The sequence below is a fragment of the Chelonoidis abingdonii genome, chromosome 2, assembly GCF_003597395.2.
Source record: "Chelonoidis abingdonii isolate Lonesome George chromosome 2, CheloAbing_2.0, whole genome shotgun sequence".
Lineage (NCBI taxonomy): Eukaryota > Metazoa > Chordata > Testudines > Testudinidae > Chelonoidis > Chelonoidis abingdonii.
In genome coordinates, this window is record NC_133770.1 from 197,471,589 (window position 1) to 197,498,515 (window position 26,927).

At 43.4% G+C, this 26,927-nt stretch overlaps 1 protein-coding gene across 4 annotated transcripts in view; it reads right to left on the minus strand.

Moving 5' to 3' along the window:
• Nucleotides 1–25,631, minus strand: part of ZNF407 (zinc finger protein 407) — a 453,603-nt gene extending 427,972 nt beyond the window's left edge. For 3 of the 4 annotated variants that reach the window (XM_075062909.1, XM_075062908.1, XM_075062907.1), the window contains exon 1: nt 22,284–25,631. The gene's annotated coding sequence lies outside the window, so the exon portion shown is untranslated. The remainder of the gene's footprint in view (nt 1–22,283) is intronic. The other variant, XM_075062906.1, reaches the window with a different exon arrangement.
• Nucleotides 25,632–26,927: the final 1,296 nt, after the last annotated feature.

Genomic DNA, 26,927 nt, shown 5'->3' on the forward strand with positions numbered 1-26,927 from the left:
TGCCCCCTTAGTATACCAGTCAGTACAGCTGCACAAGCACCCCAGATACAGAGCCAGAGCAGCTTACTTCCTCCTTGGAGCCCTGGGGAGACTGGGAGGCTGATTGTGACTCCGACTGTCACAACCTGCTTACTGAGGAAGAGCTACTATGCACTACCACTTGCTTAGCACACATCATAAAGTATCTAAACCTATGTTAGAGTCATTAACACAGGAATCTCCCTTCATTAAATTCTTTACCCAGTAGTATAGTATCAAACAATAGCCCACAAATTCTGGATTACCTTGGCTTCAAAAAATTTTGTTTACAAAAGAGTTTAAAAGGGAAACTTAATATTAAGTTTAATATTTGTATATTTTCAAAGCCGCTTAAATTTCCCCATATCATGTATCTGTAAATAGTATTTTCCTTAATACTATCACTCATATTTTCACTTTCTATTAAATCCAATCCTTCAACTGCTAATTCACTATTTAAATACTACCTTTGTTGTCATATCTAGTGTTCTTCAATCTCATATACCTAACTGTCTCATTTTTAACCTATGTCAGAAAAGGAATATATTTTAAGTTAATGCACTGTACTTATATTGTACATTTTAAAATACAGTAAAATATTCTCTTGTAGCTTTTATACCAATTTTTCTAAGCATGATAACATCCGACGCGAACATATATTTTCCTACCATACTAGAAAACATAAGATTACATCAGAGACTTTTGTAAAGCATTTGCTATTGTATAAATAGATGACGACAATACAAATAGGTAAAGAATCTTATTAGATTAATCACTTCACTTTACTTGGCCAATTCACCCAGTGAACTAGGTGCTCAAAATATTCTTAAAGGCATTTTTAAACTTAATTTAATAAAACAGTATGCCATGAGCTATAAATACTGGCCACAATGTTCACAACTGGGTACCTAGCATTAGTGTCTAATTCCATATTTAGAGACAACCTAAACAAAAGTGGTTTGAATTTCAAAAGAGCTGAAAACCCACAAATCCCATTGAAGTCAATAGGTGCTGAATCTTTGAAAATCAGGCCCCTTTTATTTAGGTTTTAAATATGGCTTCTGGAACCTAAATTCAGGGACTCAGATTGGAATATTTGGCCCCAGAATTTAGTATCTCAATTAACAAAATGATCTAGGAAACAAAGGAGATATATATAGCCCTTTAAAAAAAAAAAAGTGAGCTGATTTAATTAGAAAACCTCAACAACAAAGGCAATTAAGACTGGTGAGCTACATTAATAACTCTTTCTCCAAAGAAATGTATTATTTTTAAGAAAAAATTAATAGTTATAGTAGGCTAACCATATTTTTTAAATAACTTGCAGATTTAAAAAGTGTCTCATTGTAAAAGAAAAAAAAAGGGTCCCTGAATAAAGGTAGCAAATGCACAAATTCAATGCCATTAAAAGGCAGACACATGAGATCCCATGTATCTTGTGCCATTTGTAAAAAGGTTGTTTTATTATCAGTGTAACTAATCACAATGAAGCCGTCTCTTACAACCAAAGACATTATAATGAATTTTCTTTACAGCTACAGAGAAATGGGATTTGCTGTTCCATATCAAACTAGAACAGGCTGTATAAATTCTGCTTCATATTTATTATTAAATGTAATTTTTATCTATAAAATCAGCCATGAAATATTAAAAACTGAAACAACAGAATTTATATCCTTTACTTAATTTAGTTTAAACGGTCTATTCACTAAAAAGAGGGAAAAAAGGTTACATATGTATTATAGTACCCCCGCCCCTTCTCCCCCCAGTATTTCCATTATAAACCCCCTAGTTTCAGGAATTTATAACTCAGCTGTAAAAATTCACTCCATACTGAGAGTTGGTATACTTTTCTTTTAACAATTTTTTAAAAAATAAATCTGTTTTAGAAGGAAGACAAGGAAGGAGTACAAAGAGGGAGGGAAGAAGAAGGGCAATCAGAATAAAAACTTTAATGCTTATCCACTTAAGTCTGTAATTAAAGGCCATATACTGCCATCACTCTGTCTGCACAACTGCTCTTGACATAAATGAAACTTGTACATGAGGACTGAAGAGAGCACAGTATTTTGCCCTAAATAACATAAAGGCAATAGAGAAGTCTAGTCTTAGTACCAATTACCTCTGGAGATTTAAGTCACCTGTTTATCCACAGAATAAATAAAATACAGGGAGCAGCAGTTCATATTTCCCTACATAACTTCCCACCAACTGTGCCTCAGCCTTGTTCCAGTGAGGTTTTACCCGTAGCAAGCGGTAAGGGGGTAATTTAGTTCCCATGTCCATTTAACCCTTGATCTCTGTGCTAAGACTGTCAAGACAGGCACCATTACTATAAAACAGTTACCTACCTTTCATAACTGTTGTTCTTTGAGATGTGTTGCTCATGTCCATTCCAATTAGGTGTGTGCGTGCCACGTGCACAGTAGCCGGAAGGTTTTTCCCCTAACGGTACCCATTGGGTACTCCATGACGCCGTACACAGGGCCCCGCCACCACTTCAGTTCCTTCTTGCCACCTTTAGGCAATTCCTGGCTGTGGTGGTAGGGAATTGTCTGAGACCTTGTGTGATGTTGCAAGGGGTCTGAAAACACGACTGTGGCAGAAACACTCTCTCCTGTTTTGAGTCCAATACTGACCCTATAAACTCTATCCGTTGAACGGGGGACAGGGTTGACTTCTGCATATTCAATAGAAGGCCCAGGTCATCGAAAGCTGCTGTTATCAGGCTCACATGCCCCTCCACTTGCACTTTGGAGAGGCCCTTGATCAGTCAGTTATTGAGGTATGGGAACATCTGCATCTGGCACTTCCACAAAGGAGTGGCCACAACCACCATGCATTTGGTGAACACCCGAGGTGCCACGGACAGGCCGAAGGGGAGGACTGTGAACTGATAGTGGTTGTGGTTCACCACGAAACTGAGGTACCTTCTGTGAGACATGTTATCGAAACATGAAAATAAGCATCCTTCAAGTTGAGGGCAGCATACCAGTCCCCTGGATCCAGGGAAGGGATGATGGAGGCCAAAGAGACCATGCAGAACTCCAGTTTCTTCATGAACTTGTTGAGGTCTTGCAAGTCTAGGATGAGCCTGAGGCCGCCTTTGGCTTTCGGTATTAGGAAATACCGGGGATAAAAACCCCTGTCCTTCAATTCCTGAGGGAACTCTTCCACTGCCCCCACACTTAGGAGCATGTACACATCCTGCATTAGAAGCTACATGTGAGAGGGTACCAGAAGAGGAACACGGAAGGGGGCTGGAAGGGATGGAGGGAGCTAAATTGGAGAGAGTATCCCACTTTTACCAGCCTGCTGACGTAATTTGGGCTCACAGAGGGTAGAAATGGGATAGTTAGCATGAAAAGGAGGGAATGGTTGGATCCAGTGTTTGAACTGGTGCATTGCCCTCAGGCGCACCTTCAAAAGTTCTGCTTTTGACCTGAGGACTGTTTCGCCTGCCCAGAGCCCTGAAACAATGAGGGAGGAAGATGCTTCCTATTGTTTCTATTACACGTCCTAGAATAGTTCTTCCTGTTCTGTGGGTAGTAGAATCGAGGTGGGGCTGGGGCTTAAAATGCCTCTGCTGCTTAGACAGAGTATGGATACCCAGGGACTTGAGAGTGGCTCTAGAGTCCTCAAGGCTATGAAACTGAAAGTTTGTTTTTTCAGAGAAGAAAGTCAAGCCCTCAAACAGGAGGTCCTGGATGGTTGATTGGACCTCACATGAGGGCCCTAATGCCTGCAGCCAGGAGCTCCTCCTCATGGCCACCACTGAAGCCATGGTGTGCGCCACTGAATCAGCAATGTCCAGGGCTGCCTGGAATGACATCCTTGCCACAAGCCAGCCCTCCTCCAACAATGCAGAAAATTCTGCCCTTGCATCTTTTGGTAGAACCTCTGTGAATTTAGACATAGCCCCACAGGAATTAAAGATATATTTACTGAGGTTTGAAATTTGAAGCTGGAGCCTCCCGGAAGAGTAGATTTTCCTCCCAAAGAGGTCAGTCTTTTTTGCATCATGGGCTTTAAGTACCGGGCCCTGGGGCCCTTGGCGTTCCAGTTTGTTTGCCACTGCCACCACTAGGAAGTCAGGCAGGGATGAGAATAAAAATGTTCAAACCCCTTAGAGGGAACAAAATACTTTCTTTCTGTCCTTTTCGCCATCAGTGGCAGGGAGGCGGGGGTCTGCCACAGCATTTTGGTGATGTCTTGTATAGTTTGTATGAGCAGTAGGGAAACATGAGAGGGACCCGAGGAGGCCAGGATGTCCACCATGGGGTCTAATGTCTCAAAGACCTCTTTGACCTGGATTCTCAGATTCTGAGCCCTCTTTAGGAGCTGCTGGTGGACCCTACTGTTCTCTAGTCCAGGGACTGTGGAGGTTCCAGGCACTGCCTCATCCGGTGAGGATGAAGACGAGGTTCTAACTGGGACCAGCCCTTACTCCTGGGCCTCAGCACCGAGGGGAATCACCCAGTGGCGGGTCTTTTGGTGCAGTGACCGGTGCAGCGTGGGGCAGCTGGTCCTGCACCAAGGGAAGTGGGAGAGGCACGTGGGATTCTGAGGCCACAAACACCGACCTCCTGGAATAGGACTCCTGGCTCTGGTGGAATGCCTAGAGGTCCAAAATGGTCATTGGGCTGGAGCCTGCATTGCACGGGCCACAGCATCAGGGGGAATTGCTGCCTCTCCCTATCCGACCTCGAGCATCTGCGCTCCAATCTGTGTTGGCTCCATTTGGATATGAAGGACTCTGCCTCCAACTCTGATTGGGAGGACTCGCTGTAGGAGGATCTTGGAGGACCAGTGCCGACATGTGACGGGAGCTTGGGGACCAGTGCAGCTCCCCTGCCTGAAGGTACTGGTGACCAGTGCCAAGGGGATGGTGAATGGTGTGGTCCCATCGCTGGCTTGCCTCAGGTGCTGCTGCTTTTCGAGCTCAGTGTCCTGTCACACCTAGGTGGAGAAGGTGGCTCCATGAATGCGATGAGTTCTCTCGCCACTTCAAAGGTGTCCGGCATGGAGGGCAACTCCAACACCTCTGTCCGACCCTCCAAGGGAGGGGAGTCTTGGGGAACCAGACTCAACTGACACCTTGTCGGGGCAAGAGTCAACAGAGCCAGGCTAGGCATTGCCATGCTGATGAATGGTGTGACAGGCCGATTGCTAACACGGAGAAGGACCGGGATACTATACAGGAAGATCTGGATCACCTTGTAAACTGGAGTAATAGTAATAGGATGAAATATAATAGTGAAAAGTGCAAGGTCATGCACTTAGGGATTAATAATAAGAATTTTAGGAATTTTAGATATACATTGGGGGACACATCAGTTGGAAGCAGAATAGAGGAGGAGAAGGACCTTGGGTATTGGTTGATAGCAGGATGTCTATGAGCCGCCAATGCGATATGGCCGTTAAAAAGCAAGATGCGGTTTTAGGGGTGCATCAGGCGCAGGTATGTTCCAGCAAGGATAAGGGTGTTAGTACCGTTATATAAGGCGCTGGTGAGACCCCACCTGGAATATTGTGTGCAGTTCTGGTGTCCCATGTTTAAGAAGGATGAATTCAAACTGGAACAGGTTCAGAGACGGGGGCTACTAGGATGATCCAAGGAATGGAAAACCTGCCTTATGAAAGGAGACTCAAAGAGCTTGGCTTGTTTAGCCTGGCCAAAGAAGGCTGCGGGGGGATATGCTTGCTCTATATAAATATATCAGGGGATTAACGTTAGGGAGGGAGAGGAATTATTTAAGCTTAGTACTAAATGTAGCCACAGGACAAATGGTACAAACTGGATATTAGGAAGTTTAGACTTGAAATTAGACGAAGGTTTCTAACCATTAGGGGAGTGAAGTTCTGGAACAGCCTTCCGAGGGAAGTAGTGGGGGCAAAAGACTTATCCTGGCTTTAAGACTAAGCTTGATAAGTATATGGAGGGATGATATGATGGGATAGTTTATTTGGGCAATTGATCTTGGATTATCAGCAGATAAGTCTTCTGCTCAATGGTCTGTGAGGGGATGTTGGATGGGATGGGATCTGAGTTACTGCAGAGAATTCTTTCCTGGGTGCTGGCTGGTGAGTCTTGCCCACATGCTCAGGGTTTAGCTGATCGCCATATTTGGGGTCGGGAAGGAATTTTCCTCCAGGGCGGATTGGCAGGGGCCCTGGAGGTTTTTCGCCTTCCTCTGCAGCGTGGGGCATGGGTCGCTTGCTGGTGGATTCTCTGCAGCTTGAGGTCTTCAAACAACAATTTTGAGGACTTCAATAACTCAGTCATGGTTTAGGGGTTGTTATAAAAGTGTATGGGTAGGGTTCTGTGGCCTGCTTTGTGCAGGAGGTCAGACTAGATGATCATATTGGTCCCTTCTGACCTACGAGTCTATGAGTCTATGAGTAATCATAAATGAATAAATTAATACATATGAATGTAGATTCCAAAATGAACATTAACATGCAAAGTAAGACAAAGACAGGCAAACAGTGGTGGACGTTAAAGGCTAGGTAGTGAGAAATCCCACTCCTCTGCATAGCCATGCGAGCTCTCTCCTGCTTACAGATGTAAGTATGGAATGAGAGGGAGCAGGGGCTGCACACCCAGTACTCCCATCTGGAGCAACGTCTGCAGGGAGAGAGCTGAGCCTCGGTTCTACCCCATAATCCCAATATAGCTGACTACTAGCAGAATTGAGTTGGCAGGAGAAGGAAAGGAAACTGGATTTTGGAGCTGCAGTAAGTCACTTATCTCCAGGAGCAAAAGGGAAGCAGGAATTGTGATTTAAAAAGCCTCAGGGTTCCTACTGGTGTGCTATAGCTGCACACTCTCCTTTACACAAGGCTGCAGTTGACAAGACTTCTACTCTACAAGCATTTAAGACAATCATCGCGTACAAATAGAAATGAGAAGGAGAAAACAAGGATGGCATTTAATAACCAAAAGTCTATTTTATAAATTGAGTTTAGGTTCTCAGTCTTGACAACATTCCTTTAAATTATCATTAGGTGGAATGACTGGATAATTTTCTATATATTTCTTTGCCTTGCTTATTCTAAGTGATTTTTAAAAAATCCCAAACACATAGGACTCATCTTCAGTTTGACCCTCAGTGACTCCCATATGTATTTTAAAAATTAACAGGACCACTGTACCCTACTACTTTTCAACCTGTAATAATTGATCAAATAATACCGCACTGTAATTCACTATGAGCTGAAATCACAGAACTGAACAGTACACTTTCAAACAAATGGTTTATTGCTCTAGATTTAAAATGCAAAGTTTCCATTATATTTAATAATTAAAATGCATGCTGTGTTATGGTTGCATTTGGTGACTGGATTAGTAATACCCCAACTGAGTTAAACAATACCTTTTTCCTATTAGAGCCCATATTACCATATCATCTATTTGTTTAAGAAAAGGAAGGAGGGGGGAGCACAGCAAGGAAGAAGGAATAAAAGAGAAATATGAACATCAAAACACACTGAAAGACAGTAAGAACCAAGACAGTGAAAAGACATGGCATCAGCAAAATGTAAGCTGGCGGAAAGTGGAACAGCTGAAGTATTTATGTATTTAAAGTTTTCATGACTTAAGAAATAGAATATTCGCCATTTGTCAATGAGGAGTCTCTTCAAAGTAAATGGTTAGAATCTCAGTGTCTTCTCTTAGATACAGTAACCACAAGTTTAGGGAATATAGACATGATTGTCAAAGAATGGACTCTCACAGGCTGTCAACTTCTTAATCAGAGTCTGACTTTATTGGAAAGTGTGAAATTATGTAATTATCTATGCTTGGCAATTCTGATGGTTTAGACAATTCCAACACTCAGAACATCTTCTTTCGTAAAACAAAACTCCTAGTGCAGTTTTGTTCCAGAGAAGATACTTTATGTTCTTTCTTTTCCCTATCCCTTCAATTTTACTTATTAGAAACAAAATTGTGGTAGTATTATACAGGTACCACTTACTTAGGAAACAGAATTTATGAAGAGTGAAAAACAATTTTAAAAAAGGAGGAAAACATGGCCCCACTAAAGTCAACTACAATGAGGATAGTATTTCATCCAAAGCCTATAATGAAAGATCTAATAAAATGTGATTAATCTATCTAGGTATTTATACCACACCAGACCCATCATTACATTATCTGAGCCCCTAAGCAAATATAGATTCCTCACAAATAAGTTCTGCACCACTGTACAATATTTCAAACATACATTTTAGGGATTAATACTCTTTTATTTCCAGTATAACCTATCAAGATATGGTAACACTAATTAACTGATTAATTAACCTTATATATGCACAATTTTCTATGTATATGTATGTACATGTTTTGTAAGAGACTAGATACATTTATACATTTCAAAAAGCACTCCAAAACACAATGTATTTAGGACAGCAACATCTAAGATAACATTAACCTGAATGGAGAGTGATAAATAAACAAACAAACAATTATTCTTCCCCCATCAGAGAAGTTCAGCATCTTTTTCCCCTAGGAAGGGAAATTGTGAATAACTGGCATTCCTATAATACAGGGATCGGCAACCTTTGGCATGGGACTCGCCAGGGTAGGCACTCTGGCGGGCCGGGCCAGTTTGTTTACCTGTCGCGTCCACAAGTTTGGCCGATTGCGGCTCCCACTGGCCGCGGTTCGCTGCTCCAGGCCAATGGGGGTGGCGGGAAGCCACACGGGGCAAGGGATATGTTGGCTGCCCCCAATTGTCCACTTTTTGCTGCCCCCAGTTGTCCTGGGATGGCAAACCGTGGCAAGTAGGAGCCATGATTGGCCAAACCTGTGGACACAGCAGGTAAACAAACCAGCCTGGCCCGCCAGGGTGCTTACCCTGGCGAGCCGCATGCCAAAGGTTGCCGATCCCTGCTATAATAGGTTGCTGCTGCTCTATGAGCTGTTTATTACAGAGGGGTTGAACAATGACTTCAGAGGTTAAGTCAACCCACATTCCCCTTCTTCTCTCCTGCCTCTTCCTTCTCCTGTTTGTCATCCACCTACACAATTGGTCATCCTATTGCAATCCTATCCGTTGACATGAAATGAGCCAGAAAGGGCACTCAGACCTATGGCTAGGGATACAATTAGATGAATAGTTAGAAGAAAAATAATGCAAATCCAACTCAGTTTTGATTTTCTGTTGGTCTGGAGGCAGGTTCTATTTTAAACATACCATCAAATTTGGGGAAGGTTTGGTTGAGGTTCCATTTTTATCTCATCTCTTAGAACATTTCAAGTGCCCAGTTTAGGAGATACAGAGTCTGGGTCAGATTCTGATCTCAATCACATCAATGTAAGTTGGAGTAAATGCATTAACTTAAATGGAGTTACACTCATGTAAATGAGAAAATTCTGGTTCCATGTTTTCTTTCCTTTCTGATTAAATTGCATGAACCTACAGTATACTCAAATTAAAACTAAGTAACTAGTGCTGATCCTACTATATTTCACCAGTTGAAAAAAACACCTGTCAAATATTGAAATATCACAAACATATAAGTGTGCACAAGCAATGGAAGATTTGTTTTCACTTCGCGATACCTATCTAAATTCTTATAATGGTGATCATAGTCACAATATGTCAAAGGCTACTTACTGTCCAAAATCAGACAGCGAGAGAGGGAGGGAAAAAAGGTAAATTTTAGGCTTGTTAGGCAAATGCGCTCTGAGGAAGACCTAAGGAGGCTATACTACCTTCTAAAAAATGCTTATGTATTAACCTAACACAATTTAGACATCAAGAGCACAACTTCATGGATTCCAGTACATAATGTGCTTGGGGCCAGAAGTGAAAACTCTACGTTGTACCTTCGAAATAGGTACCATTGAAAGGTTTGACATTACGGCATTTATATTCCTATCACTGTAGATCAGCTGCAGGCTTTTCCTTCATTTCTTGTATTGTATTTCCTTCTATACTATTACAAACTAACAGCTGTAACCTATTAAAAAGCACAGTCCTTTTAATTTAAACAAGAAAAATATCCTTTCACAGTTTAGGTAAAAGTTGTAAATAGGGCAACTCAATTCTAAAATAAGAGTAACTAGAAGACATTCATTAGGGTTTGTGTTATGAATTCAAAAAATGAAGCATAACATGCTTAACGAAGGCCTTTATTTAAGCATTCATTAGCCCCTCAACTTCAAGCCTCCAACTTGTAAATAATTTAAAATTAAAATTTGAACAGAAAAAAAATAGAAATGCAATTCAAATTATCCCATTGTTATACTAATAACACTGAAAACAATAGAAAAGAAGCCTGGCAGATCTTGAAGACAACATCCATAAAACATGTTTATGTACCTTATCTTTGAACTAGGGCATCATGCTTGCACTGGATTCAATCCAAAAATAATTAGCTCAGACTTGTAACAATCAGGCTGTGCACCGTAAAGAATATGTATGCTTGTCAAGGTTCCTTCCCCACTCTGAACTTTAGGGTACAGATGTGGGGACCTGCATGAACACTTCTAAGCTTAATTACTAGCTTAGATCTGGTACCACTGCCACTATCCCCAAGGACCCCCTTTTTCCCTGGGCAGTCTTGAGGGACTTCGCCAATTCCCTGGTGAACACAGATCCAAACCCCTTGGATCTTAAAACAAGGAGAAATTAACCGTCTTTCCTCCTTTCCCCCCCACCAATCCCCGGTGAGTCCAGATCCAATCCCTTTGGATCAAAAAAAAAAAAGGAAAAAATCAATCAGGTATTAAGAAAAAAAAAGGCTTTTAATGAAAGAAAAAAAAGTGAAAGAAAACCCTCTGGGAGAGATTAGCATACCAGCTACTCTCACAGACAACAGATTCAAAACACAGAGGATGTTCCCCTGGGCAAAAATTTAGTTACACAAAGAAAAAATACCCAAATACCCAATTTTTGATAATTCCCTTAATGATACCAAGACAAGTTACAAAGAAAATAAACATAAACCTATTTATCCCTTTCTAAAACTTACTACTCTGATAAGAGGCTGGTTCCTTGGTCTTTTTCACTTCCACTGAAACTGAAACTCTAAACAAAGGAAAAACTTCCCTCCTTCCTTTTGAAAGTCTCCTTATTGGTCCTCTGATCAGGTGTTAGCCAGGTTTACTGAGCTTCTTAACCCTTTACAGGTAAAAGAGGCATTAACCCTTAACCATCTGTTTATGACAATGTTAGCCTAGCATTTTTAGTATTCAGTGCACTTTGCTTCTGACAGTGCTGAAACAATAAAGTATAAAAAACACAACATGCTTCTGGGTGCCTTATCATATTTTTCCCATTTTGACTTCTCAGAAATATACAACCCATTTAACAATTTACCAGACATAGGGTGATATAATTTCTTTCCTTTCACAACTGCAGAAAACCCAGATCTGGTGTATCTGGGATAGGGAATATGAAAAGAAAGAACTATCACCTCTGTGGCATCATCTTCCCCACATGGGTACTCCACAGGAATTGGCCTCTGCAGGTGAAAAAGGCAGAAATGTACAAGGTGGGGGAAGAAGGAGGGAAAGGCAAACTAAGAGAGATTCACCTGTGCCTTCCTCTGGAACTTCCCATCCCCATCCCCCCATACACACACACACAAATAAGGAATTCATGGGAAACAGCCAGTGAAGATATCCATGGGAGCATGACTGTTGTTGTTAAGAATTTTTGGAGTTCCCTATCCCCTGACCAGCCTTTGACTTCAGTGATCACCTGAACTAAGCTGTAATGCATCACTTCCAACCAAACAATAGGTGAAGGTGACACACATGCAGTGTGCAACAGGTGCACACTAAACAGCAAAATGCAGCTCATATGTACACTTTCTGCAGTGACAAATGTGCAGGTGTATAGTTATGTTATGAATGAGAGAAACATAGTTGGAAATAGGGTTATTTTGAGAAGTATCTTACTTCTGCATTTCCATGTGTGTCAACTGCCTGCTATGAATCACCACGAGGGCATGAATTGCTTGAGATAAAAAGACTAAGCACCCTCACAGGTAGTGAGCAGTAACTGACTTATTAATGTCTTATGTAGATCAGTCACTAGAGAGGGACAAAGACCCACAATGTGGTAACATGCGTTACATCTGCTTTCAAAGGTTTGGATTAAAACATCTAGTTTTCCCTTAAGTCACAGATATGAATTTACAAACTTAACTCCAATTTAACAGAGTTTAATGTATGGTAATTTCTTTTTTTCTTTTTACATTATTTTGTGAGAACTGATCAGAGATACTTGTACATTTCTGTAATAGAAATGTCAACTAGATTTGGGGACCGGAGGTTGCATTCCTTACACACAACTGCAATGGGACTTTTGAGGGCCCAAGGAAAGCCAGACCAGGCCTTTAGTATGCATCCTAAAGCATGCCCACTTCAGATATCATACATTCTGTATACTCTCCAAATGTAAGTGTGGACTTTAAAAGAGACCCAGGCGTGGATTGTGCATCACATACTCATAGTCAATTTTATGAATACTGCCAAGTTACCAAAGATAAAAACAAAAAACACAGACATTAAGGATCTGATTCTACTCCCACTGACTTCAATGGTAGCAGAAGCAGGCCACAAATGCCTTCAAAATTAGCTCACTAAACTTCACAAATAGTAAAGGGCACGAATGCTCTAAAAAGATAATATAACAACACAATTTGGGAGTTTCTAAGGCAAACCATTTGATATATGAAACAGTTAAAAAAAATAGGAAATGTTTAAAGTGAAAACCTCCATTTTTTTCAAACTACAGTACAGACCCATTTACGCGCCAATCCGCTTAACGCACGGAAGCGCCATGCCTCCCAATGCTACCTATTTAACATGCAAAACTCATTAACACGCAGTACAGGAACTTTCTATGTAGCACTACAGATTTGTTCACTAACTCACTGACACAGAGATCGACAGGAAGTGTAGAGCGGAAACGTTGTACGTCTTTATCGCCGACAGGGTGGGGGGAAGGGGCAGCAACATTAAAGGGCTGCCGCGGCAGTGCTTTAAGGACAGTCTTTTGCTGCGGCAGCCCTTTAATGTTGCTGCCCCTTTCTGGCCACCCCCCATCAGAGGCCCTGCTCTTGGGACCCTACCAGCAGGACTGCTGACGGGGGAGGCAAAAAGGGCAGAGACATTAAAGCGCTGCCTTGGCAGTGCTTTTAGGATGGTCCTTTGCATGGCAGTGCTGGGCCGCTGACGGGAAGTGGGGAGGATTGGGCAGGGGGAGGCGCACGTAGCAATGTTAAAGCACTGCACAGCAAAGTATCCTGCAGCGTTTTAAGGTCCCTGCCCCTTTTGTCCCCTCCCCCCCCCACCGCCCATGGGCGGGGGAGCGCAAAGGGAGCAGCTGCCCCAGGGCCGGCTATTTAAAAAGGCCAGGACTCTGGACCCCGCTATCGTAGCAGCGGCATCCGGAGCCCCGGGCCCTTTAAATCGCTACGGGAACCCCAGGCAGGACAGACCAGCTGGGCTAGCTGGAGAATGCTGACCCCCTAGCCCCCCACTTCCATCCGAGGGCCAGAACCACCCCACCCCATACCAGTACGTGTCCTGAGTTACTTTCACCCCTGTGTAGCAATAATAATGTTTTTATTAGATTACACATTTGAACTTGTATTCTTGCAAAGCACCGTTAACAGATAGGCCTGCACTATTTGGGACGCTGTGAATATGTATGTAAGCCTAGATAATTATACATGTACATATAGATATCTTAAGATATTTCAGCATGGCCCTCTTAACCCGCGGTCCATTAACACGTGCTTGTGACGGCTTGACTCCCGACATCTGCACATAAATGGGTCTATACTTTATAACTTTTTATATATGCCTTGACTGCTTTTAGGAAGCTTTCCTACAAAAATTATCCTTTACCACAAGATCGTACTTGAGAAATTGAAGAGGCATTTAGTATTAACTTTAGTAGGGTGGGAATAAAAAAAAAAAAAATCAGGCTTTAAAAAAAGAAAAGAAAAAAGTAATGATCTTTAAGGAGAGAGTAGTGTCTCGCCAGTATGAAAGGCAGCTGTCAATCCTTAAAAGAACTTGAACTCCTCTTAGATAGATGTCACACATCATTGTCAAGCTTTTTTTTTTTAGTAAATCCTAAGTGTAAAAATGTCCTTAAGTTTCATGTATATCAAAATCTAAAGCATGTTAAAAAAAAGTCTCATAAAACATGAATATTGAAATTGATGTGAGTGAATTATACCCTGGTTAAAATTTGATACAACTATTGCACAAAGCAAAAATATTATATAGATAGATAGACAGATATTATAATGTTCTGAAATTACAAAACCAAGAGTTAGGATAACAAAATCTTCCTTATTATTTCTATTTTTAAAGATTCTTCTGCAAAACAGTTGAAGTGAAAGATCAGTGTAAAAACTGCCATGAACCTACCTCTTGAACACATTGACCCTAGGTGTGTTAGACCTTGCAGTAGGTATTCTTGGGATTAACAATAAAAAGTATTGTGATCTACATTCTTCAAATGTGGAAACTAGGTTTACTTTACTACCCCAAAAGGCAGAATATTCAATAAACTATACCTCATGAGACCCAAGACACCGTGTATGATACACACACAAAATCAGGATAAGTACTTAATTGTCTTAATAGCAGACATGTAATGAGGCTTTTCCTTTAACACCAAGAACCTGAGCAGTCGAAGAATGTTTGCAACCCTCCTTTGCCCTGTAAGGTCACAAATTCTAGCTAAACAGTTAGACTAACTAGCCAGAGGAAAGGCTGGCTTGCTGTAGAACCAAAGGTACTCAGCCCAACAACTACACATGGCAGAGCTGTTGAAGAAAAGTCATACCTCTCCCAAAATAGTATTCCACATTCTGAACTTCACTAATGCCCTTTTTAGGATTTCCCTAACCTTCACGTCTATGTAAAAAGCAGGTGAGAGTAAAGATGAGCTCTCTGTTACACTAGGGATTGGGGTTTAAATACCCACTAAGAATTGTGGAGGAGCTACGTTTCTATAATTCAAGGAGCACTTTAGAAGGACTTCCCTCTAACGAAAAGCTACAGGAAAATAAGTTTGTTTTTAAGTTTGGAACACATATGACCCTGTTAGAAGACCTCACTGTTGGTGTTAAGATGTAGATAAGAATCTATATTAACATATAAGTATGTGCCAGACATCCTTGAATATGCTCTGTAGAATCCACAATAATTTCAGAAGTTTAGTTGGCATTTGGAGAAACAGAGCTGGCCAGACTCAGGATCACTAGTCAACAATTTCACAGAAGAAAGAAAGAGATTGGCACTGTAGGCAAGGCCTCTTTACAGCACTGAAACTTTCTCACTCAGGGGTCTGAAAAAACATCCTCCCTGAGCAATCCAAGTTTCAGTTCTGTAAAGTGGCAGTGTAGACAATGCAGCAGCACTGGGAGCTACTCTCCTCGTGGGGGGATGGGAGGGTGCTGCGACTACACAGCCACATTAAGAAGACATACCCGTAGTTTCCCACCTTAGCACTCTTTGTGGAGCAAACGAGGCTTATAGCGTTTTCATGAACAAGAGGTTACTGGTGGCCACATCAGATCCTTCATACTTTATAGCGCTGTGCTTCTCCACTGTTTTAATATGTAGATAGCTAAATACTTTAAATCATATCTTAGTTAAGACCAATTTTTTATTCCAATCATGTGTTCAATTTTTTTATGGGTAGTTTCATTTCTCCTTATGGGTAAAGGGAAAAAACACATCCACAGAAAATAGGGCAAAGATCCAGAATCAGAAAAAATGTAGGGCTTAGGGATTTATTTAAGATTTAGAAAAACTTCGTATAGAACACCTAGCTGTTGTTTTGTTGTCTTGGCAGAGAAGCCAGAGTCTTAGAAAATGAACCACCTTTTTGCTGCCCCTGAAGAAATCCCAAATAAATTTGTCCTTCCACTGGCCATGCAGTACTTGTTCTATGGCTAAATAAAGGACTTGATTTTCCAGGGCTGCCTATCCTAGGCTTTTCGGGATTAAACCTTATACAATGTTGATCTAGATGTTCATCAAATATTTTTATACATGAAACATTGTCTTTTTTTGTTCTGTTCATTTTACTGTTTGCTTTGAGTCATTTCCTGTGGAAAGTGATATTATAAAATATGGTTCTAATGACAAAAATGTTTTTGATTTAGATGCAGCTTTTATCACACAGTAGCTCTCTCAGACTTCCCCTGGTCACACAGCAATAATGCCCTCAGCAACATATTAAAGCTTTAGAACATTCCAAAACAAATTAAAGTGCTTGTTTGGTTACCTGGTGACAAGAGAAAGGTATGTAAACTATCAAAATAATGATGTTCACTGCCCATCTCTTTACACAGATAATTTAAAGACTAGAATTGATAGACAGACAGCCCACACCACCTTCCTTCTAAAGGTGGTACTGAAAAGGAGCCAGTAGATCTGGTGGTCTAAATCTTACTACAGTATGTCTTTTCATACCGTGTGTGCTCTGTAGGATACTCTGCACACACTGATGCACAGTGTAATTATGTACAAATGAAATGACATTTTGTACACTAAGGACATATGTAAAAATGTATTTTTTAAATGAATAATGACCAGATCAAACACTGAGCTGTGGTATCTTATTAGGCAAAACTCCATTGAAACCAAGATGGTTTTTTTTTTTTCCTTCTTGTTCTCCAAAGGGTGACCACCCTCTGCAGACTCTTCTTTTACTAAAGACAACAACAAACTTCAATGCTAGAAAATAAGTTTTTGCAACATAAAAGCTGAGAATTTAAATATACAAATGCTAGAAAATGCAAAGTTATTGCCCCATAGCAACCACAATTCAACCACATTACATATACCTATTTGGCCATAAGTATGACAACGTACACAGAAATATAAGACTGCATACAGTAACTCCTCATTTACTGTCCTCCTGCTTAACATAGTTTCAAAGTTACGTGGCTGCTCCATTAGGGAACATACTCATTTAAAGTTGTGCAATGCTCCCTTGTAAAGACGTTATAAGGAAGCACTGCACAAGTTCCTCTTCTCCACCTCCCTTCTTCCCTCCCTCCCAGCGCTTAGGACTTTCTGGGAGGGAGCGAGCGAGCGGGGAAGCTCCCCCCTCCCCCCCCATGCCCCGGCAGGCAGGGCCACCCAGAACGCAGGGGCTTTAGGGTCTGCAGGGCTCTGAGCTAAGGGGGCCCTGGCCAGAAGCTCTAAAGCCCCTTTCGGAATGCGGCCCTGTGAGCAGGGGCCGGAGGACTCAAGAGGAGCAGGGGCAGCCGCGCAGCCGGAGAAGCAGTGCTTTCCCCTTCAAAGCCGGCTGGAGAGAAGCAGTGCTTTCCCCTTCAAAGCCAGCTGGAGAGAAGCGCACTTTGAAGGGGAAAGCACCACTTCTCCCCAGATGCTGGCTGCGTGGCTGCCCCTGCTCCTCCTAGTCCTCAGGCCCATGCTCGCAGGGCCACTTTCTGAAAGGGGCTTTAGAACTGCAGGCCAGAGCCCCAGGGCCCTCTAATCCAGAGCCCTGCAGCCCCTGCACCCCTGCGTTCCAGATGGCCCTGCCTGCAGGGAGTGAGGGGGCAACTCCCAGAATCATGACCATGGGGGTGGTGCCGCGCTGCGCAGAGCCACTTGCACACTCCCTGCACCAAACAGGAGCTGCCCCAGCTAAGTGCGCTGCACCTCCTGCCTGCCCCAGCCCTGAACCTCCTCTCGCACCCCCACTCTGAGCCCCCTCCCACACCCTAACTCCCTCCCAGACCCTGCACCCCACCCTGAGCACCCTCCCGCACCCTAACTCCCTCCCAGACCCTGCACCCCACCCTGAGCACCCTCCTGCACCCTAACTCCCTCCCAGATCCCGCACCCCCTGCTCTGAGCCCCAGGGGTAAGCCAGGGCACCTCCGCATCAAAGTACAGTACTATACAGTATATGCCTTTTATCTACCCCAAAAAAATTTCCTTGCAACCTAACCCCACCACATTTACATTAAATCTTATGGAAAAATTGGATTTAACATTGTTTCACTTAAACTTGCATTTTTTAGGAACATAATAACTACAACGTTAAGTGAGGAGTTACATGCAAAGGTTCAAGTTATAATTATTAAGGAAAACATAATTTTGTATTTATGAATTTTTGGTGTTTATACTCTCAACCATAATATTTCATTAATGCCTGTTTATTTTTCAGTGAAAAGCTGCACTGACTATAAGAAAATAAGGAAAGTGTCTAACTCACTCATTGCAGTCCATGTTGTATGTTGTTATAAAAATATAACAAATATATATATAACTAAGTTTACATTTTAAAAAGTTTTAAACTAAGAAAACTTTAAGTAATTTAGAAGTGATTGACGTTATTAATATACAGAAAAGTTTCTGCAGGAGTGATAGTAAAGGTTTGGCTCAGTGTTTTAACTTAGGATTTCCCAAACTGCTAATAAAACTGACATGTTCGAACATACTGAAAAAGTCACAGTCCATCATTCTCATGTCACATCTGTGCATTTGACTTTTTTTTTAAATGTATGGATTACACAATTACTGCCTGCCTTCGTATATTATATATAAGAGCTACAATCTGATTACGTGTCCATGTTGTATTAATTTATGAAATAAAGCTGGCATGACTATAATGTTACCTCTACAATTAATGTAATTTGCTGTGAATAGTCTAGGGCAGTAGTTCTCAACTTTTTGGGGCTCAGGACTCATTTGTAAATCTTGATGGCCTGTCCGACCCAGTAAATAGCTTTAGTGCAAAAAACATCTGGTTTAGTAAATATTTAGTACTTACTTATGGGTAACAAATAAGTCCTAAATAACCACACTCTGGAACAGGGGTCTCAAACAAGCGGCACACGCCCACCCCCCCGGCCTACCTCCAGGCCAGGGGGGGCAAACTACACCCACAGGATTGCCCCCTCAAGCCCCGCACCACTCCTTGAAGCGGGTGGCATCACATCCCTGCGGCCAGCAAGGAGAGAGAAGCAGAGGGCTCTGTGTTGCCCTGGCTTCTAGGCACCAACCCTGTGCCCTGAGCCCCCTGCTGCATCCCACACCCCTTCTGCACCCCAATCTCCTGCCCTGAGCCCCCTACTGCACCCCACACCCAACCCCATGCCCTGAGCTCCCTGCTCCATCCCACACCCCTTCTGCACCCCAATCTCCTGCCGTGCCCCCTGCCTGCACCCCAACTCCCTGCCCCATCCCACACGCCTCCTGCATCGAGTCCCCTGCCTGCACCCCAACTCCCTGCCCTGAGCCCCCACCACACCCCTCATGCACCCTCTGGTGGCAGGGAGGGGGCGGAGTTGGGGTAGAAACTTCAGGGAAGCGGTTGGAATGTGGGCAGGGAAGAGGTGGGAAGAGGCAGGGCCTCATGGAAGGGGTGGAGTGGGGGCAGGGCCAGGGGCAGCGAGGGGTGTGTGTGTCAGTGATGCGGCCCTCGGACCAATGAACTAGCCCTCATGTGGCCCTCATGGTCATTTGAGTTTGAGACCCCTGCTCTGGACCATAACAGTAGCTACTGCCTGGGATGATCAGATAGTAAGTGTGAAAAATTAGGATGGGGGTAGGGAGTAATAGACCACTAAGACAAAGCCCTGAATATCGGGACTCTTCCTATAAAATTGGGACTTCTGGTCACCCTACTCCTGCCCCACAGGATGGAGGTCAATGGGGACCAGCCAGGCCAAGTTTGTGTAAGTACCATCATGACCCAATACATGGAGTTGCAGTGCCACTCATTTAAATCTAGTCCAGCAAGCCCCATCATCATTAGAGAGAGGCAGGTAGGCCAAACCCGAATAGTGCTGCGACCCCATGCACCAAGCACCACCACCCAGAGCAGGAAGCCAAGTCTAGCCAGTCCCTTACTTGGTACTAGAGCTGCAGGAGCTGCCGCTGTGGGGTGACTGCAACCACCTTCCTCAGGGTCTCCTACATAAACTCAGAGCCAGGACCTAAACCCCCCCCTTAGGCCTCCCACATGACCCTTTGACACATTCTGGGATCCTCCTTTTGGGTTATGACCCATATTAGCTTGAGAAACTCGGGCTTAGGGGACTGCAAAACAGACCAAACAAACTGATAATTGTCTTCATCTTTCATACATCCGATGTTTTATCTTGATTCTAGTAGCCTTACCCCTTACATCATAATGGAGGATTGGATGTTGGGATTCATAGTGTCTTCAAGCCAAACCTCTATATTATTAAAATAAGAATAGCTGTAATTTGCTCTAATTATATACATTAGCTGAGCTGCTGGAGAGCTGCTAATGCAACCTTCAATGGGACAAAGTCCAGACAGCCCATGTCTAACGCTTTGCACCATCAGCAAATCATTCCTTCTACAAAAACTCCCACACGTTTGCTTCATCTATTACAGATAATAAAAATACTGTTCCGAAGCTCTTACAAACCTAAATTAAGAAAAAACACTAAGGTGGCATAAGGGAACAAGGGTTAAAGCAATCCTGTTTTAATGGGGATCACCAGGGCTGGTGTTAGACTTGCTGTGGCCCAGGGCCCCCACCATCCAGGGCCAAAGCCCAAGGGCTTTAGCTGGGGCAATGGGTCTCAGTCTTCGGCTCTTCACCCACCCAGGAGAATGGGGCTTTGGCTTTCCGCCCCCCGCCCCCCCCCCCCAAGGCAGCAGAGCTTGAGTAGGCTCCAGCTTCAGTCCCCATCCTGGGGTTGTGTAGTAATTTTTGTCCTCAGAAGGGGGTTGCAGTGCAATGAGGTTCGAGAACCCATGGGTTACAGCAACAAAATTATGTTGACACTAAGACACAGCATGAAAGTTCCACTGTGGGACTTTTCCCCCCATGTTTTCTCCCCAATCAACCCACCTGCCCCCACTTTGAACTAAAGATCAGGGTTTATACACCTCATGAAAAGTGTTTTAAGAGACTGAAGGAGTAAAGAGTGAAAGTATGTGAAGCTGGATCAGGACAGGGTCCCCAGCCTCAACGGACTGCTTAGATGAAATTAGAGATGAATGGTGTTGCTAACTTGGATCTTTAGGCAGACTGTGTATTTTTTCAGTGTAATTTTCTTTCTTGACAACACATTTTCAAATTTTCAGGTTCTTATAGAAATCAGTTTCTTTTATGCACACTCCCTCTCCCTCCTCAAGTTAAGGATAAGTGACCCTTTGCACAACTAAAAATGTCCCTTCACAAAGTGATGTTGTTTGCATGACAGATCATACCGACAAAGCACAGGGCAGCAGGCAGCTTTTATTCAGGGCACTGCGCTAACTAAACTTGGGGTTTGATTGAAACGAATTAAAACTGGAGCAATTCTGAGGGACGATCCAGACGTGGCGAGGTCACAGGTCACCCTAGCCAGCGCCAAGTCACTAAGGGGCCAGGCTGCAACCACAGAGCAGCCACCTTAACGCGCCCAGGCTTCAAGCTCCCTCACACCCCGCCCCCCCCCATGTCGCCTCCTGCCCCCCGAGCACTGGGGCGCGGCAGGGCCCGGCCGGCTGGAACAGAGGCGCCCGATCGCCCGCCGACACAGCCTGCTCGGGACACGCCCCAGGGTCGAGCCGGCTAAGAGCTAGTGGGGCGCGAGCCTGCTAGAAGGCCGGCTAGGCCCGCAAGCCGCAATGCACGCTGGGAAAACAAAGCCGCCGCAGTCCGGCTACAGACGAGCGCCTGCGCATACGTCGTTGTCTCCGAAGCCAACATGGCGGCAGGGCGCACAGAGAGCAGACGCCCTTCTCGCGCGTGCGTACTCCACCGCCTTCAAAGCTCAGGGCAGGGGCGCTTCCCTGCTCCACCTTTCTACACGCTCCACGCATGTGCGCCCCCTTGTCGCCACAACTCAAATCGCACGCGCAGCCCTAACGCGTAGGGACAGGGAGCCGTCCCGCATGCGCACTCCCTCGCTTCCTTCTTAAGCTGTTTTTTCCCCCCCATTTGACGGGGGAGCGAGAACTATTTCAGCTGCCACGCCCCAGCCAATCACAGCTCGCTACGTTTTTCCCATCCTCAGCGGTCCCGCCATTCGCACGCCCCTTCATAGCTTTAGAGGCGGGACATGCAAATAGATTGGCTGATAAACGAGTTCCTGGCCGCCCGCCCACAAAAGCAACAAAACGACGGCAGCGCAGAGGCCCAAAAAGCCTGGGGGGAAGCATAAGGCCGATTTCGGCCCAGCAGGCACCCCATACGCCGACAGGAGGCGCCTACAACGGTTGCAAATGGCAACCCGCGGGACGGAGCCCCCAAAGAAGGCCAAACGGCCGCAGCCCATTAGATTTCACTTACCGCTCGGGGGAGCCGTCCGCCTCCGCTTGTGATGATCTTGGTCACAAGTGGCGCGCCGTAGATTTGCCGTTCTGCGTCACTCTCAGAACGAGGCCGCGTAGCGCTGGGGGGAGGGGAAAAAGAGAGAGGCGAAGTGCGGTCACGTGACAGGCGGCCGGAAGAGGAACCGGCGCGTGCAGGAGGTTGTAAGAGGCCCAGCTCGCCTCCCTCCACGCCCCAAGCTGCCCGAGGCCGGAGCTGCCCCGAAGGGGGCTCGCGCACTCCCCACGTGGGGGCTATGGTGGAACCTGCTGGCTGCACTTCCTGTGCCTCGTGGCAGCGCCACCCGCGGGGGGGTAGCGGGGCGCTGGGGCCTAGGGCAACCGGACAGCAAATGTGAAAAATTGGGAAAGGAGGGAGTAATAGGAGAGTGTATAAGAGAAAGACCCAAAAATTGGGACATCTGGTCACCGTGCTGGGGCTCCCATTGCCCTGCGTAGGCAGCCACGCAGAGGGGGGAGCAGTGGGTGTCCCCAGTCCAGCAGCTATCCCAGTTCGCTGGGCGGGGGCTGGCCTAGGAGGAGGCAAGGGCAGAGCATGGGATCGACTGGGGTGCTGCAGGCTGGACAGGATATGCAGTCTTTGCACCTGAGGCCCACAAGAGCCCTGCGTGAGTATTCACTCACCACTGCTCGGTTGTTTCTGGGGCAGGTAGTTGGGGAAAATAGCAAACAGGTAAAAAAAACAGACTCTGAAGTCCCAGCAAGACGTGGCTGCATGGTGGAGATGCTCCAACATTAACATGTGCTGCCTACCTGGCCTTCACCTGAGTTGTTTTAAATCGGGGTTCCCAGCTGACTCACCACACAGCTGTGATGCCCATGACCGTACAGGCAGTATTTATATTGTGTTGATGTGCCCTACATAACAGAGAGATGCATATGCAGCCCACAATGGTAAATATGTTGAGAACCAGTGGTCTAAATTACAGACGTGAAACCCTTTCTGGAAATCTTCAGATTGAAGGATAGCCACTGGTTGATCTCTTAATTCGCACAAATGTCTCTGTACTAAAATGCAGTTGCTTTTGATTTCAAGTTGAGTATCTCGGTTGCTAGGAAAACCATGTTAGGGCCTTGCAATCTGACCGCACTGTAGTTTTTGAGTCAGTAATATTTAATTGTACAGCACTTCCCCTCCCCAAGGCCCTTCGGAAAGGTAGGCTAGCTTTATCATCGTTGTCCAGACTGCAAAATTGAGGTGTATGGCAATTAAGTGACTTGCTGTAGTTGTGGCACTCGGGAGCAGTACTTAGGCCTATTCACTCCCATTTCAACACTCTGTCCATTGGAGGATGCCACGACTCATAAAAGAGTAGTACTGAAAGGGACATTGAGAGGTCCTTTAGTCCAGTATCCTGCACTCAAGGCAAGAGTATGTAATAGCTGGACCATTCCTAAAAGGTGATTGTTTAACCTATTCTTAAAAATTCCAATGGAGAGTCCACAGTAGGCAATTTATTCCAGTGATTAACCATCCTGGCAGGAGGTTTTAACTAATGTCCAACCTAAACTGCCCTTGCTGCACTGTAAACTCTTAGCTTCTTGTCTTGTTTTCTTTGTATCCTATTTTAAAATGTATCCTAATTATTTTCCATTCTTTTCAATTTCATCACAGAGGTGGAGAGCCTGCAAACTCTTTTAAAAAACATACTTAGCTTTACTCGCTATTTTAGTAAATAAAGTTGGGTATGTACTTAGGGGTTTGCAGAAGCAAGGCCTAATCCAGAAGTTCTCACACAAGCAAAACATCAACTGAATTTTTTGGAGTTTTATATGCTTTAAGGACTACAGGGTTGGGCCCTAAGTTTTCTTTACTGTTCTGCAACTTGAAGAGGGAGACATTGCTATTGTAAAAGCGGCAATATTAACAAAAACAATATTTGCAAAGGAAGCGTGGTATGTAGCAAAAATCAGTTATTTCTTTTTTATAAGCACATATAAAAACTCATTTTAAACTAACTGAACCCTACTACACACAATGACTATTGAATTAGGGGGAAGGGAAAGCTCAGTGGTTTGATCATTGGCTTGCTAAACCCAGGGTTGTGAGCCCTAATCCTTGAAGGGGCTACTTAGGAATCTGGGGCAAAATCAGTACTTAGTCCTGCTAGTGAAGGCAGGGGGCTGGGCTTCATGACCTTTCAGGGTCCCTTGCAGTTCTGTGAGATAGGTATATCTCCATATACACCTCTACCTCAATATAACACTGTCCTCAGGAGCCAAAAAATCTTTCTGCATTATATCAAACTTGCTTTGATCCACCAGAGTGCGCAGCCCCACCCCCCCAAGAACTGCTTTACTATGTTATATCCAAATTCATGTTATATCAGGGTAGAGGTGTATTATATTATTAAATTCTAACTTTATGTAAAGAATTTTAAAACAGTTCTGAAAATTAAAATGTTCATCAGTTTTAAAACCATCAGGATGTATTTTTTAAAATGTATCAAAATGAGACATGCATGAACTTTTAATAGTATAAGCAAAAGATTATAAAAATATTTTTGCTTTTATTTTTTTAAAAAAGCTATTTAGAAAATACTATTATGAATTATTCTGCAATGGATATGCTTGCAAAACCGTCATTGAGTTTACTGCAAATTTTGCTTGCCTAAAGAATGTAAGATTACTTTTTTAAAGTCCAGAGGAAATGCTGTATTAATAATACTGTGCAGTTTAGCCAGCAGAGGGTATACTGTGCACAGAGATAGTTTTAATATTCCCAATCCCATTTCCATAAACCAGATGCCTGTAGCCAGAAGTTTCAAGTACACTGCTCTCAGTACACCAATGCAGTGACTCTGTTAATGTCAGTCTATTTATTTTGAAATTATACCAATGTAACTGAAAGCAGAATTTGTCCCCATATCTGTATCGACATCTCAGTTTCATTTACGGATGGCCAAAGCTTTCCTGCTCAAACACACACAAAAAAACTCCAAAACGTGTTAAATATTAGAATATATAAAATTTTAAATACACAAATAAATTACATCAGAAGTTACTGTCAGGCAGAAAGTGGAAAGATAATTTATTGGCTAGTAAAGAAGGATATTAGCAAACTTTTAAAATGCTAAAGGTAATTATTAAAAGACATTTAGAGAAAACAGAATGTCAAGTTTCAATGATTCTCACTGATGGCTGGTTCAGCTCTGCTATAGCTGAATTTGGAGAATAGACGAGTGGCATAGGGTCCATTGCCCTAAAGATTTCTTCTCCACTCCTACATAACGGACAAGAGCTTTGCTATCCAGTTAAATTTGCTACTCTGATGTCTGCCAACACAAATGAAAGAAAAGGAAACCAAGCACCTTTAATGTACAAAATTCACACTAATTTGTGCAATTTTGCTCATATGACATTTCTGAAACAAATTCTATAAATGTAATTTCTCCAGATGTCTATATCAGTTATAAAAGCAACAGTCTGAGCCTGAACAACAGCAAACAATCCAAAATATTCCCAGAATACCTGAACTAGAAAGTGTGATTAAATGGTTTGTGTGAACTTGGAAGATCAGTTATAGTGTCCTGTACTGCCATGCAAGAAAATGAGGTTTGACTCAAATCCTAGTCTCTTGCTTCTCCCTGTCAGATGTAGTGTATTTTAACTCCTGGAATAGGAAGACTCATGCAGGACACTGATGTGAACAATTCCCTAGAAATAGACTCAATTGCCTATATTTATATATCAGTTTGTAGTGAGACCTACCATCTCCCCAACAGAAAATTCGGAGGACTAGTTCATAGTCTTGCTAATGGTCTAAGCAACTAGTGAGAAACTGTGTCCCATGTAGCTCTAACTCAAATGGGTAAAGCTGCATAAAGGAAAATTTGGTCCCATACCAGCCAAGTCTCTCAAAACTGGGTGATTGGGGAACATAATCCCAACTATACATATAAAATGATGGGGTCAAAATTAGCTGTTACCACTCAAGAAAGAGATCTTGGAGTCATAATGGATAGTTCTCTGAAAAGTCAGTGTGCAGCAGCAGTCAAAAAAGCAAATAGAATATTGGGAATCATTAAGAAAGGGCTAGATAATAAAACAAAAGATCATATTGCTTCTGTATAAATCCATGGTACGCCCACATCTTGAACATTGCATGCAAATGTGATCATCCCATCTCAAAAGAGATATTGGAATTGGAAAAGGTTCAGAAAAGGGCAACAAAAATGGTTATGGATATAGAATGGCTTCCATATGAGGAGAGATTAATAAGACTGGGACTTTTCAGCTTGAAAAAGAGACAACTAAGGGGATAGAATAGAGGTATATATAATTGTGATTGGTTTGGAGAAATTAAATAAGGAAGTGTTATTTACTCATAACACAAGAACTACGGATCACCAAATGAAATTAATAGGCAGCATGTTTAAAATAAAAAGAAGTGTTTTTTCTCACAACGCAAAGTCAATTTGTGGGACTTTTTACCAGAGGATGTTGTGGTTGTGAAGGCCAAGACTATAACAGGATTCTAAAAAGAACCAGACAAGTTCATGGAGGATAGGTCTATCAGTAGCTATTAGAAAGGGTAGGGATGATGTCCCTAGCTTCTGTTTGCAAAAAGCTGCCAGTGGGTGATGGGGGAATCTCTTGATGA